Here is a 21,851-nt window from a genome sequence, read left to right on the forward strand (position 1 = left end):
AATTTCTCATAATCTGCTGAATTTGTGCTGAGTCGCAATTTTTTCATTATGACTTAACGGGAACCCATGGGAAGGGGTGTTGCCCCACACAGACGCATGCAGCATACACGCGCACACACGAGTGTGCATGCATGCACGCACACGCACACCACCTGCCCCTCTTTGAAAATTCCTGCTCTTCTCCAGGGAGTACTTGAGCTGAACAGTCTGTATATGCACTAGTTAAAAACTGTGTACAGAGAAGTGGGTGGTTTAAGCTTTCGTCTTATTGAACGCCAGAATCGTATAAAAAAAATAACTACTTTACTCTTTTGTCCCAACACAAAAATATGTAAAAAATATATATATACATACACTACCGGGTAAAGGTTTTAGAACACCTACTCATTCAAGGGCTTTTCTTTATTTTTACCATTTTCTACATTGTAGAATAATAGTGAAGACATCAACACTATGAAATAACACATATGTAATCATTTAGTAACCAAAACAGTGTTAAACTAATCAAAATATATTTTATATTTGAGATCCTTCAAAGTAGCTACCCTTTGCCTTGATGACAGCTTTGCACACTCTTGGTATTCTCTCAACCAGCTTCATGAGGTAATCACCTGGAATGCATTTCAATTAACATGTGTGCCTTGTTAAAAGTTGATTTGTGGAATTTATTTCCTTCTTAATGCATTTGAGCGAATCAATTGTGTTGTGACAAGGTAGGGGTGGTATACAGAAGATAGCCCTATTTGGTAAAAGACCAAGTCCATATTATGTTAAGAACAGCTCAAATAAGCAAAGAGAAACGACAGTCCATCATTACTTTAAGGCATGAAGGTCAGTCAATACGGAACATTTCAAGAACTTTGAAAGTTTCTTCAAGTGCAGTCTCAATAACCATCAAGTGCTATAATGAAACTGGCTCTCATGAGGACCGCCACAGGAAAGGAAAACCCAGAATTACCTCTGCTGCAGAGGATAAGTTAATTAGAGTTACCAGCCTCAGAAATCGACAATTAACTGCACCTTAGATTGCAGCCCAAATAAATGATTCACAGAGTTCAAGTAACAGACACATCTGAACATCAACTGTTCAGAGGAGACTGTGTGAATCAGGCCTTAATGGTCAAATTGCTGCAAAGAAACCACTACTAAAGGACACCAATAAGAAGAAGAGACTTGCTTTGGCCAAGAAACATGATCAATGGACATTAGACTGGTGGAAATCTTTGGACTGATGAGTCCAAATTTGAGATGTTTGGTTCCAACCGCCGTGTCATTGTAAGACGCAAAGTAGGTGAATGGATGATCTCCACATGTGTGGTTCCCACCGTGAAGCATGGAGGAGGAGTTGTGATGGTGTGGGGGTGCTTTTCTGGTGACACTGTTTGTGATTTATTTAGAATTCAAGGCACACTTAACAAGCATGGCTACCACAGCATTCTGCAACGATACACCATCCCATCTGGTTTGCACTTTAACTATAATTTGTTTTTCAACAGGACAATGACCCAACACACCTCCAGGCTGTGTAAGGGCTACTTGACCAAGAAGGAGAGTGATGGAGTGCTGCATCAGATGGCCTGGCCTCCACAATCACCTGACCTCAACCCAATTGAGATGGTTTGGGATAAGATGGACAACAAAGTGAAGGAAAAGCAGCCAACAAGTGCTCAGCATATGTGGGAACTCCTTCAAGACTGTTGGAAAAGCATTCCAAGTGAAGCTGGTTGAGAGAATGCCAAGAGTGTGCAAAGCTGTTATCAAGGCAAAGGGTGGCTATTGAAGAATCTAAAATATAAGCAATATTTTGATTTGTTTAACCTCTACAGGATCAGTGTCTCGTATACGGGACGGTTGAGCTAACATGCGCTAATGTGATTAGCATGACTGTTGTAAGTAACAGCAAACTTTCCAGGACATAGACATGTCTCATATGGGCAGAAAGCTTAAATTATTGTTAATCTAACTGCACTGTCCAATTTACAGTAGCTATTACAGTGAAATAAATACCATGCTATTGTTTGAGGAGAGTGCACAACAACAAAAATACGTATCACAGCAACTGGTTTGATACATTCAACTCTGAAAGTAAATAATCTACTTACATTTAGTAATCTTGCTCTGGATGATCCAGAGGAGGAATGGGAGAAGGTCATGTGGTCTGATGAGACAAAAATAGAGCTTTTTGGTCTAAACTCCACTCGCTGTGTTTGGAGGAAGAAGAAGGATGAGTACAACCCCAAGAACACCATCCTAACCGTGAAGCATGGAGGTGGAAACATCATTCTTTGGGAATGCTTTTCTGCAAAGGGGACAGGATGACTGCACTGTATTGAGGGGAGGATGGATGGGGCCATGTATTGTGAGATCTTGGCCAACAACCTCCTTCCCTCAGTAAGAGCATTGAAGATGGGTCGTGGCTGGGTCTTCCAGCATGACAACGACCCGAAACACACAGCCAGGGCAACTAAGGAGTGGCTCCGTAACAAGCATCTCAAGGTCCTTGAGTGGCCTAGCCAGTCTCCAGACCTGAACCCAATAGAAAATCTTTGGAGGGAGCTGAAAGTCCGTATTGCCCAGCGACGGCCCCGAAACCTGAAGGATCTGGAGAAGGTCTGTATGGAGGAGTGGGCCAAAATCCCTGCTGCAGTGTGTGCAAACCTGGTCAAGACCTACAGGAAACGTATGATCTCTGTAATTGCAAACAAAGGTTTCTGTACCAAATATTAAGTTCTGCTTTTCTGATGTATCAAATACTTATGTCATGCAATAAAATGCAAATGAATTACTCAAAAATCATACAATATGATTTTCTGGATTTTTGTTTTAGATTCCGTCTCTCACAGTTGAAGTGTAACTATGATAAAAATGACAGACCTCTACATGCTTTGTAAGTAGGAAAACCTGCATATTCGGCAGTGTATCAAATACTTGTTCTCCCCACTGTATATGTTTGTGAGCTATCAGTGACTTATGTTTGTTCAGCAGTGTAGCTCACCAAAATGTGACCTGTTTTGAGACATTTTGAGATAATATATTGTCTTGATTTATGCCCTCATGCATCATACCATTTTCTAGTAACAAGTTTTAAAAAACGGATTCTGATATATATATATATATATATATATATATATATATATATATATATATATATATATATATATATATAGAGAGAGAGAGAGAGAGAGAGAGAAATAGAGATGTTTTAGGCAGCGAACCACACAACTTTTTAACACAATTCAATGCTGAAAAATCTGGCCTCCAGTGAAGACTTTGGTGGAGAGAGGCTGTAGCGCAGTGGTGGCAGAGAAATCCAGACATTAGTCGGAGTTTATTCATATTCCCATCAGGTACATTGACTGAGAATGAGCGTGAGAGTGAGGGCACGGGGTCACTGGTGACTAACTTTCCGAGCACTCACAGATTGTGTAAGTAATGGAGCGCTTATTGCATTCACTCCCCCATCACAGCAAACAAGCCCTGGAAAATCTATACAAATTCCCACACGTGAAATAGTCCTGGGAGGGGAGAGGAGCTGACCGGGCCCTGGGCCTATTCTTTAAGGTATAGCAAGTGGAACAGGCCTAATGTGCAATTTAAAATCAATATCTTAAAAAATGCTTTTCCTACCTGCAACGGCATCATCTAAATATCAATAGTAGAAAACAGGGGAGGCGATAGAAGAGATGTTTTGACCGGGGATTTGGCACTGTCTATCTCGAGGAATCGGGCCTCTCGCTGCTTTCTCTTTCAATTTTAATACAGCACCACACTAGGCGCATGTGGTTTAATGAAGTAGCACAGTGTCTGTCAATCCAGGTGTAGTCTCCAATCCTTTCATATTCTAAGTAAATCCCAAAGAAAGGTGTTGGGGATACTAAGAGAGAGAGAGAGGGATTGAGGGATGGAGGGAGCTAGGGAGGTAGGGAGGGAAAGGGGCATGTTTTTTATAGCTGCCTGAGGAAATTTTTTTCTCTACTTTTTTCCACAACTACTCCAAAGCTCCAAAGATTCTGTGTTTCATATCGAAATATATTGCTTTCTTGGAAAGATGACCCCTATTCCTTTTACAGGTGTGCTATTTAAATGTTTATATACAGTATCCGTATAGTGTATATTGGCTACATGCTTGGATACTTGATGAAAATGAGTTGTAGCAAGAGTGGTACCTAAAAATAATTAAACAATTTATATTATATATTTATTTTGTTCTACTGATTTGAGATTATAATAAATGTAATAAAGTTGGTAATCCAGTGACCCTGAATATTTCCTTTATTACGCAAACAGCTGCATGTACCTGGTGCTGTTTACCACAGTGAATAGGCCTACATTAATTTGGTCTGATTAAAATTCCACCACATTTCCTATCTATATCTCCTCCATTCTACCTGTCAACTTTATGAAGTTTTTAAACCCCGCTCTTCCTATAAGAACAGAACAGAGGGGATTATCTATCAAAGAAAGATCACTTTAAAGACAGCAGGACCTTTTCTTTCTAAATGATGATGCCGTCTGACGATAAAGAATTGAAGTGATGTGTTTTTTCTCGGCTATAATATACTGTATATATATTTTTCAAAGCCCGACATTGAGTCAGGCAACATCGGAAAATCGTTGCTATTCCAAAAAGGTAGTTAATGTCTCTGTCTTTGCCATGTCTTATGTTTGCTCATCTCTCTCCATCTGGATTCCATTACAAATGGGATTCTGACCGATAAGACAGTCGGCAGCAGCAGGGAGAAAGGAGGAGGGAGAGGCTGGGAGAGAGAGTCCACCTTAGAACACGCAGTTGCACTATAGGGAGACCAAGAACAAGTCCTATTTTACAGTTTAGTCATGTATTTGTGTGTTTCTGGCACCTTATTGTTTAAATTAGCATCTCTTTTTCTCTATTGTGCAATCAATCTCATCCCAATTACTGGAATGAGGTCAACAAAAATGTGTGTGAGCAACACAAATCATGAGAATATGAGACACAGTATTTAATTTCCTTTATGTGAGTATTTTTGGTTCTTAAAACAAACCAGCTAACACAACTAAGGCTAGATAATGTGTTTCTCATGAGGGTAATGTTGCTATGAGTCTGCCGTGGTTACTAGCAGGGGCATAAAGGTTGAGAGGTATACCCTCTGCAGAGGGCTATCAGACAGACCACTCTCATTAACGGACGACCTCGGCCACGGTCAGGGGTCGCTGTGTGACCTCTCAATGACCTCCACATGAGCCCTGCCCCAATTGTCCTGAGGCAAGGGACTGACCGACTGACCATTGCATCCATATCTGTGCCTGTTATGGTGATCTCACTGGGGAGAAAGCAGAGTGGAGCATCAATGGGGGGTGGGGTTTCTTGGACAATACAGTCTATATACGTTTGAATTGGCTGGCTATGGATTGCTATGTAGTCTGTATGTAGTTGTATGTGTTCAGCAAAATGTGCACTTTTACTATGGTTTCTTATCTTGTAAATTGTCTGGGGTTGACTAGAAATTACAATACACATTTTGAATATGTGTTAGCTGAAAAATGCTAATGCTCTGCAAATAAAATAAAAAAGTAATTCCAGATTAGCTGTCTCTCACTGAAGTAGATAACAAAAGTTGGTTGTTTGATGTCATTGCAAAGTGCATCATGGGTCATATGTTCTGGCTATTATCCACAGGAAATAGTCTTATGAGTGTCATTATCGAAACTGGCCAACTTCAATTACATAGAAGTAAGGTAACAACAGCTAGAGAGCATCTTTGTTCAGGCCTGTGGATAGGGGGATACATTATCTGTAAACATACAAGCATTTATCTCAAAACTAATAAATGGTCAACATTTTACACATGCTCTGTCAAGGTTTTTTTGCAGCAAATTGTTATGGAACGTATTATCGCAAGAAATGTGTTCTTGGCGTGACAATGTTTGCCCCAGGGCCACCAACATGTTTTATTTAATAAAGTGGGAATTTTGCACTGTTTTCCTTTCATTACATTTAAGTTGAAAACAGAAAGCCACTCGCTTTAAAGCATGGACATTACCGCCCAACAAATGTCAAATGCAATATCAGCATCTGGATTGAAAGGGGCAGGCTTTTTCTGAGGATGTCCTTTCAATGCGACGGTATTTCGTTTTTCGAGGTTCTTTCCCCCTTTGCGTTTGTCTACACTGAGCAGAGCCCCTCAAACTTATACTGGTGACCACCCATTCTAACCCAGGTCCAGACCTGGGTTCAAATACTATTTGAAATCTTTGTTTTAGCCTACCTCGAGTGCCAGGTGGGTGGAGTTTGTAACTTTTGAGACTTTTCTATTGGTTCCATTGCAACAGGTAAACTCAATCAAGCACAGCCAAAGTATTTAAAATAGTATTTGAACCCAGGTCTTCCTGGATTCAACTTCAGCTTTGGAGGCTGGAGATTTGGGCCGCAGAGGAACCTAAGCCAGGAGCCGCGGGGGAGTATTTCAGAGGCTGGGAGAAAAAAGTCCAACTCGAGCATGGGAGTCACGGTGACCAAGGGGAAAGGGAAACGATGGGAGGGAGGAGGGTTATGGGAGATATTTATTTCGTTGCTTCTTGCTCTTGGGCCAGTCCGCAGGCACATGTATCAAAAAGACCACCGTGCTCGGGGATCAGCCAATAGGTCGCTTCATGGCGCTGCACTCAGCGCTAGAGATTGCCATACGCATTGACGGATTTGAAGGGAAAGGCAACGCAGCGAAAGGCTTCAAAGGGGGATGACTGTATGTCGCATCTAACTGAGAAACTGAGTGTCCAAGCTTTAGTTGTATCGAGAAGCAGTTTCTTCACATACAGTAAATGTTTCTCGGTATCAGGATTTGTATCCAGATCAACTTAGAAGCTTGATAACAATAAGGTTACCTCAGTGGTTATGAATACAATTTGACAATATATAACACCATTGATGAGGTCTTGTCGGATCACAAAAGCTTATTTAGGTTACTAACTCACTATGAATTCTTTTGGCCAGGGAATGTATCCAGCCAAATCCATTAAGCAATGGGCAGCACATCTCACAGTGTAGCTATGTAGCGTAGAGACAGTCAGGGTCATATGGCGCACTCTGGCGAAGGGTCGACACGGGCCACCCGTCTCTTTTCCCCATCGACCAAAGATCAACATTAGTCTCACGGTAGCCAAGGACTGAGAAATTGAACGGTTTTCATCTGGGAGTCTGATTTCATCCTCTTTTTTTTGTCCTCTTTCTTCTTTCGCTCAAAGCCCTTGTCCCAAAGCCAATGTGCCTGGGAGGCACGGGGCGTCAGGTTGAGGGTGAAAGTCAGGGTGCAAGCGGGTGTTAGGGTTACGTTTAGGGTTAGGGGTTGCCTTGAGGTCAGGGTTACGTTCAGGTTGAGGTCAGAGTAAGGCCAGGGTGTCCACTCTCCTTAGGGCGCTGTTTAAGTGGTCAGTGTTTACCTCTGTATTCAGTTAACCAGCTAACTGGTAATTAGTGGTCACTAGATCAGGTGAACTAGATCAGTCCTACAGTATGTGTTCAAATATTTCAGAAGATAACTCACCAATGTACCAACATCCACTAAGTACACACACACTACTTTTTATCAAGCCTCTTCCCCATTTGGCAGGTTGTTGGGTTAAAGGTCATTATACAGAACATAGTACCTACTAAACATTTGATAGGCATTATTAAAATAAGATTGATGAGTGCTTTGATGGGGGTGGTCAACAGAGGCCGCTGGTTCCACATCAACGCTGAATTGTCAGAGACCCCAATGATTTGCCAGTTTAGGGATGAGTAACATGCCCTCTGATATGATTTATTTCAAATGTCAACAAAAATATTATTTATGTTTCTATGGTATCTCACACCAGTTGTTGGTGATGTCACCCTTGGCTGTCACCACCGTTTCTGTGCTCGCCGGCTCTTTCAGAGCTGTGGCATCCTGTGAAACCAAACACCGTCCGATGGGGGGGACAGTGATGAGTCTCGATGAGTCTAGGCATATGTGCTATACCTCCCTGTGTTGTGCCGGGGGGCACAGACAGTGCGTCATATCAGACTGCCCCCCATGCCATTTCTCCACGCTGCAAGACATCCGTGGTTCCTTCTTATTGCCGTCCCTCAAACTCAAATTATACTCCCGAAGAAGAGGGAAAGACAGCTTGGGCTTGTGTTGTTAAACACGCCATCCGTCCAATCGACCGACAGCCATGGGAATATTAACATTCTCATGACTGTGTAGTAGTGTAGTCAACGGATCTTATGGCAATGCCAGATATATATGCTCCCCCTTTGGACATGCCAGTTATATGTTCCCCTTTTGAACATGCCAGATATATGCTCCCCCTTTGGACATGCCAGATATATGCTCCCCCTTTGGACATGCCAGTTATATGTTCCCCTTTTGAACATGCCAGATATATGCTCCCCCTTTGGACATGCCAGATATATGCTCCCCCTTTGGACATGCCAGATATATGCTCCCCCTTTGGACATGCCACTTATATGCTCCCCCTTTGGACATGTCAGATATATGCTCCACCTTAGCCACCACTACTCCTACTCCTACACCCCCCCACCCCCTGCTGCTCCCCCTATGGACATTTTATTCCACCCCCCCACGGACAATTACCCTGCCCACACCCCAATTGACATTTATATTTATCATTGTCACAGTTGTAAATATGTATATATTTGTTTATTGTTTCATTCACAGGTCACCTGCACTGTTCGAGCTCCGAGTTTAAGTATTTCACTTTGCACTGCATCCACAACTACCTAGTGCATGTGACTAAATAAAAATCGAATGTCTGCGCCTGACAAAACCACTTAGTGTTTCGCTGTATGACTTCATGAATGGTAGATCATGACTGGTTCATCTTGAGTCTTCATTGTTCCACTATACTTTTGATATACAGTATTGAGCAGTTTTTTCTTGAATATATTTTTGAAATTCATATTCCTGGCGGCTTTTGTAAAAATATATCAATAAATTGTTATCAATGTGTTCACGTGTAATTTCATGGATCGTGGTGTACTTGTGAATTTTGACTGTTGGAAAGGTAATGACATTTGCCCAAGGCATCGTTCAAAGATGCTAAGAAATGTGATATTCTACCTATTCATTATGTCCTCTTCTCTATCTCTCCATTGTCTTAGAAAACCCAACCGTGGGCATTCTCATGGCTTTCCTGGGCTTAAGATCTCATAAAATGAGCTGTCACCTACTTATTTATTGGGTGCTTACAAATAACCAAGATGCAGAACATGAGAAAGCACCCGTTTCTAAACCCCTCTGTGGTACGGAGAATAAAGCACTTTCAAATGCATTATTAATATGTTGCCTAAACTAGGTCTGGACTGTACAGCAGATCGGATTAGGCAAAGGAATTTAATATAAAATCTATGCTTTCTACTTTTTCTCTCTCCCCTTGTCTCACAGATAGATTTATTCAGTTCGGTCTGTTGTTAGTTATAAAGCCGCGGCATTCCTCTTGTGCGGTGACAAACTCTTCTCACATGACAGCGCGGCGGCCCAGGAGTTGAAAGTGCAGCACCAAATGCCTGCCATGTGTTGTAATTTAAAATTATATTTCCTGAAAATAATGACTTACGCAGGGCTTATAGGTATAAATGGCTCATCCAGGGTGCTAATTTTATTGGCTGAGCAGGACCTGTAGAAAGGTCATTACGCCGGTTTTGTGTTTAACTCATGTTTATTTCCGGGCGAGCATGAGATAAAGGAAACAGTATTGATTAAACGACAGCTTAACAAGAAGCTGTTTAAAAAATAGGCCCTGTGTATTAGACAGTTGGCTCGAGAGAAAGTGTCGAAGGAGGAGGTGAAAAGGGCGCTTGAAAATGACCACTGGAGCTGACATTACGTCGAGGCGAAAGGAGTGGAGAGGCAGCAACGATGGCGAGAGCCTTCGAGGCTTCGCTTGATGCGGCCATGATGGAAACTACTCCTCCCTGCTCCTGACAAATTTATGTTAACAAGCAAATTAGCCTCGGCGGAGAGAGGGGCCTGCGACAGATCAATAGACGACAATAAAAAGTTGGTGCTGACCACATACTGTCTAGCAAATGTAAACTGCCAGACTGCTCCCTGTCCCCTAGGCCAACAATAACCTACAACTGAGCGAGACACAAAAGGTATCGACAAGGAGCGCAGCCTCAATTTCCCCAGGCGGCAGAGGCCTGTCACATCAAACCAGCTATTAGTCAGAAATTCTGACTGCCATGGATCCATGCGTTCTCTAGGGGGACCTTGTCAACTTGAAAGTTGTTCCACTGGCATAAAAGACATCTGTTTCCACTGTAGTGTGTGTTGAATAAAAGAGGGCCAGGGGTTGGGTTGTGATAAAGGAGGACAAACACTAAAACGAGCAATTGAGAAAGGATGACAAACAATGCTTGTTTAAGTATGTGTGGCTATGGAAAGTGGTATTTTCGGTGTTTTGAACGTAGTATGTTCGCATTGATATGTAGTTTTACCTTCTGTCATATAAGGTATGATTACACAATCATCATTGATTACACTAACAAAGCATATTTAAAAAATCAACAATGTCCAAAAGCAAATTTGGAAACCACAATTTTCCACAAAATACAGATTGTTAAAGGTACATGATATGAATGACTGTTTTGTCTGTGAGTGACCATAACATATAGATATTGAAATTAAAGCACCATTTCCATATTTAACCAAGCACAGTGCATAATCATCACAAATAATACAATGTTTCCACCAGCCCTCAGTCCCTACTTCACACCTCCCTACTATATGTCCACACGTCTGGCCCTGTGGGACAAAGTGGGAGATCCGACATGGCTGTCAGTGCTGCAGTTTGTAGCCTTGTAAATTTCAATCAGTGTCTCACAGCAGGGTGGCAGGTTCCAGACCAGTTCTACTTCATTTCCCTCCACACTGAAACAGGTGGTCCCTCGCTGGCCATCACTCACCGCTACCTAAGTGATCTGTCCCCCTCCACTATAGCTCTATTAATTGCCCCCTGTGTTCCTCAGTCGCCTCCCGGTTAATGTTTAATGTGGCTAACTGGCTGTACACAACCTGGATCAATGGGCAGTTAACAAAGACACAAACACAATTATGTATACAGGGGCAGACGGGCAGATAGTAGCCTGCTATTTGACAGTTGAAAGGACATGTCCCATCACTCTTGTTGTGGAGTGGCAAACACAATGGAGGTGGGATAAATATATATAATTTTGTTAATTAAGTTGGACAGGAAAGTAGTAAAAAATAAAATGCATTAGCTAATTAACATAATCATTATTATTAGGGGTGGAGGGTAGTTGAGATGGTAGACAGGACATCTGATGGATAGACTAACACTATTAAAAGTAACTATAGAGTCTAGTCAGCTGCTTAGCAATTCAGTTGTCTATCTAATACTCAAATATACTGTATTTTTAAAAATATATTTATGAAAAAAAAATAGAAAAAATATCTAAACATTGCATAACCAGTTATAATAAAATGTGCTTAAGTTCAGGTTGCAATGGACACATTTTGGGTTTGCCTTCATACTCAATGTTTGATACCATAAGGTCTAACATAACCTCCATGAGGTCGAATAATGTCATCATTTTAAATGTAGTACAAACAAGTAAATACAAAGTGTCGACAAGGGGCCATGTGTTTTAAAACCATAGGTCTCATAGTCATAGACATGCACATGTGTTAAGGAGTGTTGTTTTAAAGGAAGATTTGCGATTCTCTCGCATTTGCCTCTCAATCAGGGGTGGTATCGTCTGGGGACAAATCTGGAATACAGATGAGATGGGGTGACGGTGGCTCAAAAAAATTGAAACATTTTCGAGGCAAGGGTTTGGCACATTTAATTAATGAATGCTCTCCCTCTCTCTCTCCTCCCTCTCTGCACCTCGCCCCGACTTTCTCTCCCTCTGCAAGAATGAAAATGATGAAACAAAGAGCCTCTCAAAGGTGACCAATAGGGGGGTGCTCTGCAGGCGATCAGTCACCAATCAGTCTTTGAAAAAGCTTGTTCTGCTTTTGGATGATGTTCCTTTTTACTTACAGACTATGTGTGGTAGGCTGAGTGGCCTATACTGTAGCATGGATGGACCTTCATTGTTTGGCTTATTCTATTGCGTTTCTTTTCTGAACCAAGCCATCTTATGTTGACTCCATCAACATATGAACTAATGATTTCACAAAGAATTGAACTCATATCAAATATTAGGTTGTTTTTCAGGAAGTGCACAGGAACTGCTCTGGTTTTTCCATTTCTACCGTTATATGGATAGTGAAAGAGATATTTTAAGAAAATAATAATAATAATATATATATATAGTGCATTCGGAAAGTATTCAGACCCCTTGACTTTTTCAACATTTTACGTTACAGCCTTATTCTAAAGTGGATTAAATACATATTTTTCCTCATCAATCTACACAATACCACTTAATGACGACGCAAAAACAGGTTTTAAGACATTTTTGCGAATGTATTAAAAATAAAAAACAGAAATACCTTATTTACGTACGTTTTCAGACCCTTTGCTATGAGACTCAAAATTGAACTCAGGTGCATCCTCTTTACATTGAAGGGTACCAAAAAATTTCTGCAGCATTGAAGGTCCCGAAGAACACAGTGGCCTCCATCATTCTTAAATGGAAGAAGTTTTGAACCACCAAGATTCTTCCTTGAGCTGGCCGCTCGGCCAAACTGAGCAATTGGGGGAGAAGGGCCTTGGTCAGGTAGGTGACCAAAAACCTGATGGTCACTCTGACAGAGCTCCAGAGTTCCTCTGTGGAGATGGGAGAACCTTCCAGAAGGACAACCATCTCTGCAGCACTCCACCATTCAGGCCTTTATGGTAGAGTGGCCAGACGGAAGCCACTCCTCAGTAAAAGGCACATGACAGCCTGCTTGGAGATTGCCAAAAGGCACCTAAAGACTCTCAGACCATGAGAAACAAGATTCTCTGGTCTGATGAAACCAAGATTTAACTATTTTGCCTGAATGCCAAGCGTCACGTCTTGAGAAAACCTGGCACCATCCCTACAGTGACGCATGGTGGTGGCAGCATCATGCTGTGGGGATATTTTTCAGCGGCAGGGACTGGGAGACTAGTCAGGATCGAGGGAAAGATGAACGGAGCAAAGTACAGAGAGATCCTTGATGAAAACCTACTCCAGAGTGCTCAGGACCTCAGACTGGGGCAAAGGTTCACCTTCCAACAGGACAACAACGCTAAGCAGACAATGCAGGAGTGGCTTCGGGAAAAATCTCTGAATGTCCTTGAGTGGACCAGCCAGAGCCCGGACTTGAACCTGATTGAATATCTCTGGAGAGACCTGAAAATAGCTATGCGGAGACGCTCCCCATCCAACCTGACAGAGCTTGAGATTATCTGCATAGAAGAATGGGAGAAACTCCCCAAATACAGGTGTGCCAAGCTTGTAGCATTATATCCAAGACGACTCTTGGCTGTAATCGCTGCTAAAGGCGCTTCAATAAAGTAGTGAGTAAAGGGTCTGAATAATTATGTAAATGTGATATTTCCGGGTTTAAAAAAAATGATAAATTAGCAAAACATTCTAAAAAGCTGTTTTCGCTTTGTCATTATGGGGTATTGTGTGTAGATTGACAAGGAACATTTTTTATTTAATCCATTTTAGAATAAGGCTGTAACGTAACAACATTTGAAGTCTAGGGGTCTGAATAACTTACGAATGCATTGTATATAGTTTGGTTGTGCTCAAGAAGACAATAGGCAGGTTTCCATTGACCCAGGTCAATTCGACAAAAGTATTGTCGCCCAAAAAAAACTTTGCGAAGTCTAATGAAAACGGCAGATATAGGATAAATATTCTAAAGATCAAATAAATGTGTATCCGTCGACAGGGGTGGATTTGTCTTTTGTCAAAGTTTCTTTATTGAGGTAAAGGATTATGGAGACTGTGTTTTTCTAATAAATTCTGATTGACAAATCATTTTGATGGTACAGGGTCACGTGATGTTATCATGTAACTATAATGCTCCATTCCACATTTTAATTCTAAATGCCTACTGCTTACAAAATCCATTTATTCAACTATAACAAATTATGTTTATTTGAAAGAATACCTGAATTGCTTTACATTGCAATGTGAAGTTTCACCATCAAATTGTTTCAAATCTCTACTGGGCCAACATGACTACCATGGCGATAAGTAGACATTAGAATATGGCAAATATTAGTCAATTCTTGCATTCTATCCATGCTGGCTTTTGTGGGATACCTGATACAGGAACAGATAGGAGGGCAGCACATACAGGCTGTCGCCAATTTATTAATGTGCAATTTGCCTAAATGGATAATGGAAACTCTTCAACCACTTAATTTTTATTCGACATTCTAGGTTTTTGTGAACATTTTATTTTTTGGGTGGGAAGTCATTTTATCGACACAAGACAGTTGAATAGAAACACACTTTGGCAGGCAATTGTTGCATCTACAGTACTCCCTATGCAAACTTTATAAATGTTCACAAAATATCACTGGACAAGTTAATGGAAACGTAGCTAGTGCAAAAAAAAATAAAACACAAAAACAAATCTATACTATAAAGGTTAGTGGTTTTATTCATTACCAAAACAATATAATTTTATCCAATGTATATCATCACAATCACATCAAATAAATGTACACACAAACACACACACAAAACACCCTCATGAATCCTGAACCCTCAGTGGACCCAGCGAGGCTTTGGATTATCCCAGAATTTGATATTACCTAAAATGATAAGAATCACAGTATAACCCAGCTTAGCATAGTATTTATCTTTACCACCCTTAACTTCCTTAAATTCCACAATAAACACATTGGTCTTCAACCTTTCCCAAATGAACTTGCAGCAAAGATTTTAGATATTTGTATGAAATGTGAATGTGTTGTGTTTTCATATTTGTTTTCATTTATATAATAGAATATTGTTAATTATGTTTCTGATTAATATATCTAGAAAGGAATCAGATCATGAAAAGCTAGTCACACTCAAGGTAAACTAATAGTAATATACATTTTTTGAGTATTTCAAACATCTTGCACAAAAATAACTTGAAAAATGGCACAGCAGAATATGTCAAACATCGTGCACAAAAACATCTTGAAAACTGGAACAACATAATGCAAACTAACATTGGGTGCTGCGCTATACAACTAGGTACAACAACTAACACAATTGAAAAATGATGTATCACACAAAGTAACTACTGCCAAATAAAAACATTCAGTACAAAAGAAAGAAAGACAAAATTGAAATATTCAGCTTGGAGCACAGCAGATATCCTATAACTTATTAGATGCGTTTGTGGAATACCCTATTAGGAATGAAGAAGGGAGGTAGAAGGAAGAAAGGGCTTTACTTTAAATTGAGTAGTGCCAACGCACATTTATTGGCTCTAATGTGGTACAGGCGACCCCCGCCACAATATTGGAGCTCCCTGGGCCAGCACTGTCACAGTGAGAGAACATAATAACCTTTTTAAGGGGGCTGACTCGCAGAATAAAGACTTCACAGTCGGTGCGAGCCGAGAAAACGGCCTCGCGCCTCAGATGAACATAATCTTTTGTTATTACATTGTTAATACGTTTTCGTTCCGCGCTATGATCTCAAACCTCCAACAAACCACCCGTTACCCTACACCTCCCCCTCCCATGAAAAAGTTGATTTCTATTTCAGTGTCCTTGTAACCTTGTGAACAGATAGAGATAACAACTGCCACAACTACCACAGTGTGGAATAGATTATATTAAACCAAACAAACAATGCATGTATTCACTTATGTAAGTATTTGCCAATAATATCTCCATCTTCATCTCACAAATGATTAACTGATTCTAATGCAAGGTCTCTAAACAATTTTTAACATGCTGCCAACCTGAACCTCTGCTTCTACCCAAAGTGGAAATTACACATTTTAGAAGCCTTTTTCAAACTGAAATACACTACATGTTTGCATTTCCTGACGTGCAGGAAAATTATCAGCAAAAAAAAGGATCAAATTAAGATCCTACATCTGTACAACACATTTAGGTTGTTGTAGTGGTGCAGCACTGTGGTGGCCATTGGTCCTATTGACCAGCCCATTGATTAACAGATTGGAAATATTAACTAGGGGATCATCCATCCTAGATCTTCCATGTCATTTCATTTCCTCCTGTTTTCAGTGACAGGGCAGAAAAGCCTTGGTCGGAGCAGAAAATCACCACCTCTCATTAGCATTGTAATTAAGAGGCCATCAGATAATGATCAATCAGAGAAATCATTTGGTGCAAAGACATGCACAGGCATGCAGATGTGCACAGACACACATACAGGGATGCAGACACGTACACGCACAAACACTCATAGACACACACACACACACACACACACACACACACAAACACACAAGGGTGCACGCACACACATAATTATTTCATTTGTTTTACACACTATTGGAGTGTGTCAGCACAACTTCTTTGTTTAACGTTTTACGTGTCTAGTTTGATGCTATGTTTAAGAATGATCAGAATAATTTCCCCCAGAAATCTTGAAAATGCAGTATATCGCCCACAGTGAGACACGTCTAGACTAGAAATATTCACACAACTCAGACCTGATATGAGAAATGTGTCTAATAGATGCAGCATGCAGACCGACCGATGAATGGAGAGTGACAGGTATTGAATATCATATGAAGGACCACCTCTTCTTTCTCGATCACGGAGGCGTGATAAATAAACATGTGACCTGTTTTGCGATATGTGAATGCAGTGTTTTATGAGGCCAGCGTTTTATACTGCATTATACCTCCATTCACATTAACTCGATAAAGCCGGGGGGACACCAACGACCCACTCATGACGACCCAACCCCAGCCACCGTATTATGCAGAATCCATGCTGCTTTGATTTAGCAACTATCAATGGCTGAATATAAGGGCGAGAAAGAGGGCCTGGAGAAGCCAGTAGAGAAGAGCGTCATTGATTGAATTTTATATTGTTGTTGTCGGAGATCTAACATATCAGAATTTACAACCTGGGGAATAATAATGTCATATAAAACTGACAGAGGGGGGACATCTTTCTCTCAGGGGTTACCCATCTCGGTCCTTTTCCATTGCAAATGTATTCTGTTTTATGGAGAATATGAGAAGTTTGTGTTTGACACGGGAGGAAGGGGATCGATAGCAATTCATGTACTGTATGTATGTAGAGCATGTGACACTTTATCACACAATGAGATATATATGTATACACAGTATGACTTCTAACATGATCTATCCATATTCTCTGAAGTACTATTTTAAATGTATAGGGTGGTATTAATGTTCCATTAGAGTTTTTATCTTGATAATAAATTGTTTTATACACTTTTATTTCTGTATGTATATGTTTTTGAAGTTCCAAATTCATACCATAATAGACCTTATAGCTAATATATCCTGTGTTGTTCATTTGTATCAAAATGTTTATGGGGAAAATAAAATCGAATTGACACATATCAAGAAATGAACGCACTGACCATCAGATCAACCATGCACAACCTCACACGAGCAAACCTTATACTCCTTTCACAGACCCAGGGACCGGAAAAAGGGTGCCATTTCTGCAACAGCAAAATAAACCCAATCCATTTGAACACTTTTCTACCTCTGCTGGTCTGTGACACAGAGCTATGGTCGTCTGGTTTTGGCCAGAATGGGACCAGGTAGCGGATGAGTGGGTACATCAAGGTGACCATCTCCACCTCCTCCTCTTCCCTTCTTCCCAAGAGGTGTCAGGTGTCAATCTTCCTTCAAACCTCCCCCACACACTCCCCCCATCCGGGCCCCATGTTAGTGCAGTGTAATTACTCGCCCCAACCCCCCAAAAATGACAGGACGTTGACCCCGCCGAATTATTGAATTTTTAGCGCTTGCCTTAGGCCATGTTGGGGCTATTCAATTTTTGCCTGAGGAGGACAACCCATTAAAGGAGATGAGTCAAGAAACCGTCTCTTCTGATTGCCCAAAAGAAGCCATTACCGCAAGCAGGGACAGCTCTGGTTAGAGTGGACATCAGACAGATGCCCCTGCCAATACACACACAAATGCACACAGAGACTCAGATGCACACACGCACACACACACGCACACGCACGCACACACACACACAGCATGTCTCCATCATCCACATACTCACACGCACACACACACTCACACACACACACAGACTCATACACACCACAACCATCCCCCGTCCTCCAGTCGCTATAAGAGAGCAGCAGACACAATTTACATGACTTGAAGGGAAGTGACAGGGAGCAATCAGGCTGGGGAATAGGGTTAGAGCCTACCGCGCGGATACATATTACAGCCCACCACCCAGCCCCAATCAGATTGCTTATACCGGCCACGACCTACGACCCTGACACATATCAACCAATTGCCCTTTAGTATAATTATGTGGAATAATCTTTTGGCGTTTGATTTGAGGGAGATGGCCAAGGAGCCCACTCCTAATTTATTTTTGGGGGCCATTGGAAATAAACACTTTCGGTGCGGCCTGTCTGGTGCCTAAGTGAAATACCCTTAGAGCTGGAGGTCAAAGTTATCTATTTGCGTCTGTCTGCCAGTCCGTCAGACTGGCAGTCTGTCCGTCCATCTCCTACGGTTGGTGTGGGTGATCACTGTGATGATGTTTTATTGAAAGCATCCCTTGACTTGGCCCCATTGGATGCCTGTCTGTAAAATCTATTCTTTACTTGTAGTGATATCTTGTTAAATCACAAAGCACCGTTACAATGGGAAGAAATAAGAGGGCGAAAAACGCTATTATTTTATCTTAGTGTCAAATGTAATGGCACCTGTTTGAGACAATCTTCTTTTAGCCAAACTCAACAGAATTAGATAATCAGCTTTGATTAGCAGGTTGAATTCATCTATACTGACAGCCATTGAGTTGTATCCATCAATACTTGGAGAGCTCTCTCTGGTTCAAAGTTACTCAAGATCGATGGGAGGTTTCTGAATGACCTTGAGGATGTCCTGAAGTGTACACCGTGCTAGAGCAGGAAATGTGTTCTCTGCTAATTTCACCTCATATTTTAAGCACTTGGTATATTGTGCGTGTCCATATTAGGACAGTCACAGTAGTGGGTAGACCATGACAAAAGGCAAGTAGAACATAAGCTCATACTTTGGAGACCGGGGCTTGATTAAAGTTGTTGTCTCTGGTACTTTATAGGACTAGGACTCACATTGGGCGGCAATTTCTTAAATTGCCACCCGATGTGGGGCTTGTTTGATTGAAGCAGGACGAATAGGCATTGCACACCAAACATGATCATTACATCATTTACATGAAAGCAGAACCCACCACCTCCCTTCCATCTAAACACCCCCTTGCCTTGCTCGTTAACCAGTTGAACAATGAACTCAGCATGATCTTAACCCTGGCCCTATAGCTACACAACTATAAACTTAACCCTGTAGCGTTTGCCTTGTCACCTCACCTCGCCACTGTCGCACAGTCACATTAGTCTGTGACCTTAATCATACACTCCTATCAGAAACCCAGTGAACCTAGCCTCCCATGAGAGTTCTGCTCATTCACAAACTCTGTCTGAGCCGGGCTACCCTATTTAGTGCTGTGATGGTGGGAGGCCCCGCTCAGCCACCCATCTCATTGTGTCTCACACCCCCTACCCACCCCCCAGCTAGACCTGCACGTCTGCACCGGCTCCCTTCACAGCAGGGTGGTAGTTGGCCATAGAGTATGTATCCTCCACCACACCTCCACCCTCCTTGTTACATGCTACTCACCACAGGGGTTAACATAATCACGTCACTGTCACACAAATACATTCCTCTCCGTATGTATTTGGACAGTGAAGCTACAATTTAAAATTTGGTTCTACACTCCAGCATTTTGGATTTGAGATAAAATGTTTCATGAGGCCACAGTACAAAATGTCACCTTTTACTTGAGGGTATTTTTATACATATCTGTTTTACAATTAGTAAGTAAAAATATTTTCTTAACACTTCTATGGTAATAGGAATGCTACCATGATTATGGATAATTCAATGAATTGTGAATGACAATAAGTGAGAAAGCTACAGAGGAACAAAGATCATATCCCCCCAAAATGCTAACCTTCGCTGTTGGTAATGGTGAGAGGTTAGAATGTTTTGTTGTAGACTCAGTAACTTTCTCAATCATCATTATTCATGATTCATTCATTATTTTTCTTAATCATGGCATTATCAAGATTAATTTAGAAGTGTTTAGAAACATCTTATCTACTCACTTATAAAGAAAAATACTCCAGTCATCCTTCACCATTCAGTTCGTATTGGGCAAAACATAACCCAAAACCCAACCAAACAAACTGCAAATGCATCCAACGAGTTTGTAGAGTCAGAAGCTTGATGTAGTCATTGCTTGCTAGGAATATGGGAACAAATACTAAACTTTTGACTACTTTAATACTTGAAATTGTCCAAATACTTATGACATCTTCAAATGGCAGGACTAGATATATAAAGTGCTTTCATCTTCAAACGGTAAAACAGATATGTATGAAAATCCCCTCAAATAAAAGGTGACATTCTGTACTGTTGCCTCATATGAAACATTTAATCTAAAATCCCAAATTCTGGAGTATAGAGCCAAATGTAAAATTGTAGCTTCACCGTCCAAATTCAAAAGGGGGGAGCAAATAAATAACAACATGAAAGCACACGAATAATAAAAAAAAAATCTGATTGCTAAGACACTTTTAATGAAACTGTGGTCCACTTGATCTCCATCATAACCTAATGAGCACAACAGTATTATTTTTTGCAAAACTGTAAATCATTCCTCATTGCTTTCACACACAATGCAAATGCTAAGCACATTTTAGAAAAACAGTAAATACAACTCTCTACAAAAGATGCAAAAGTCAGTTGAATAAATCATGTCAAACTAAATTAAAACATTCCCAAATTACTCCCATGAATGTGAAACTATTCTGTACGTGTGCAAAACTTCTTTGTTGTTCAATCAGCAATCAGCAATCAGTCCTTAATGCATAAAAGAGGTCACCTCTGAGTAGCTGTTTGCAAGAATGGACCAAGTAAGAGGCCGAGGGCAAGGACAAAAGAGAGGTAAAGGGGCCCTTAGAGGAAGATAGTTTAGCTTTCAGTTAAAATGGAAAAAGGTTAAATAAAGCCTTTTGTTTCTGGATATTCATGCTCTTGAGTGACAGTATTTATTTGGTAAAATCATTTTAGGAAAAAAGAATACAGCCCATGCTGTGATAATGTTTTTTTTTTCCTTTTATGGTGTATACTATAGTATCAACAAATGGCCCAGACATATAAAAGAGGGTTAACCATGTTAGGGTATATTGATAGTTGTATTTAGTATTTATTGGGCTATTGTGTAAAGATTGACTGAAATTACTTTCAATTAAATAACAAGTTGTATGTTTTGATGGAGGTAGTTGACTTTGTGTCATGGATTTAATGTTTTGAGCGTCTTCATGCATTTTGCAAATGAAATGTGTCATTTTGGCCAAAGTCTTTGGGGCAGTTTGGGGCTGCGTGTTAATTGTTTGGGGCTGCGTGTTAATTGTTTTGAAAAAGTGGATTTATTTGGACAAATGTGCTCAAGCAATCGAGACAAACTGAAATATGAAATAAATCAAATCAAATCAAATCAAATTGTATTTGTCACACGCCCCGAATACAACAGGTGTAGACCTTACAGTGAAATGCATACTTACAAGTCCTTAACCAACAATGCAGTTTTGAGAAAAATAAGTTAAGTAAAGAAATAGATAAGTAAAAAATTTTCAGAAATAACAGTTATGTTGCCAGCTGAAGTAAGCACAC

This window comes from Coregonus lavaretus (genome assembly GCF_964263955.1).
Source record: "Coregonus lavaretus genome assembly, chromosome: 29".
Classification (NCBI taxonomy): Eukaryota; Metazoa; Chordata; class Actinopteri; order Salmoniformes; family Salmonidae; genus Coregonus; species Coregonus lavaretus.